This window comes from Protobothrops mucrosquamatus, unplaced genomic scaffold (assembly GCF_001527695.2).
Source record: "Protobothrops mucrosquamatus isolate PMUCROS unplaced genomic scaffold, P.Mucros_1.0 scaffold9381, whole genome shotgun sequence".
Taxonomy (NCBI): domain Eukaryota; kingdom Metazoa; phylum Chordata; class Lepidosauria; order Squamata; family Viperidae; genus Protobothrops; species Protobothrops mucrosquamatus.
Window position 1 is genome coordinate 9079 of NW_015395172.1, and position 1619 is coordinate 10697.

The following is a 1619-nucleotide window of genomic DNA, read 5'->3' on the forward strand; positions in this document are numbered from 1 at the left end:
TGGCACCTTGCTCAATAGTAGTAACTGTGAGAGGGACCTCGGAGTCCTAGTGGACAATCACCTAAATATGAGCCAGCAGTGTGCTGCAGCTGCCAAAAAGGCCAACACAGTGCTAGGCTGCATTAACAGAGGGATAGAATCAAGATCACGTGAAGTGTTAATACCACTTTACAATGCCTTGGTAAGGCCACACTTGGAACACTGCATCCAGTTTGGGTCACCACGATGTAAAAATGATGTTGAGATTCTAGAAAGAGTACAGAGAAGAGCAACAAAGATGATCAGGGGACTGGAGGCTAAAACATATAAGGAATGGCTGGTGGAATTGGGTATGTCTAGTTTAATGAAGAGAAGGACGAGGGGGGACATGATAGCAGTGTTCCAATATCTCAGGGGCTGCCCCAAAGAAGAGGGAGTCAAGCTATTCTCCAAAGCGCCTGAAGGCAGGACAAGAAGCAACAGATGGAAACTAATCAAGGAGAGAAGCAACCTAGAACTAATGAGAAACTTCCTGACAGAACAATTAACCAGTGGAACAACCTGCCTCCAGAAGTGGTGAATGCTCCAACACTGGAAGTTTTCAAGACCGAAATGGTATAGGGTTTCCTGCCTGAGCAGGGGGTTGGACTAGATGACCTCCAAGGTCCCTTCCAACTTTACTATTATTATTATTAAGTACAATACAAAAATTATAATTAATATTCCTGGGACAAGGAACTCTAAAACACATAATCACCAAATCCTTCTAGGACCAAATTTGTATGAAATCCAGAAGGCCAGGAGCTATCCTTGACTCAGAAGCAGGGAGTGGAGGGAGAAGGGGCGTCATGTTCTGGAAGAACACGTAGAGGCATGGGTATCTTCTGCAATTTCTTGGGGTACGAGCCCCCCTCTTAACCACACTAGCTGTTTGGGTAAGGGAAAAATGGTGAGGATGGTATTTAAGGGGCGCCATTCCTGAAGACCATAGAGAGGCCTAGTGAGTGAGACAATGTGTGTGTCTGTGTGTGTAGGTGTTTTGTTTAGAATACCAATGCAAATCATGAGGTAGGAGGGAAGAAGAGCAAAGTCTACTACAGGGGTAGGCAATCTTGGCTCTTTTATGACTCGTGGATTTCAACTCTGGAATAAGATGACTACATTTATTCATTTTATGTATAGCCTATATTTGTTCAGAAGCTGCATACACAGCACTCCCTATTTTTGCAGAATCCAATCTGGATTCGGATTCATGCTGGAGCCCATCCTCAGGGAACTTATTTATGTTAGACATTCTGTTAGGAACGGCTCTAGCACAAGTCCGAAAGTTTGGAAGACTAAACCTCTAATCCCAATGATGGACCCAGATTGGATCCTGCAACATTATCCTGGGACACGTATATTTGCCCTCACTCCCTATATTTCCCTGCAACAATAACCCTGTGAGATAGGTTTAGCTACAAAAAAACAAAAACACAATTTTCTTCATGTCACCCAGTGAATTTTGATGGATGAAGGGAGATTTGAACAAGGTCTCCTACTCCAGCTCCAGCACCAGCACCATCACTACATCAGGCCAATGGCTTAAATGTTAGCGAAGAGGATATATTTTGGAGTTGGTAAAAAAAAAAAAAAAAAAA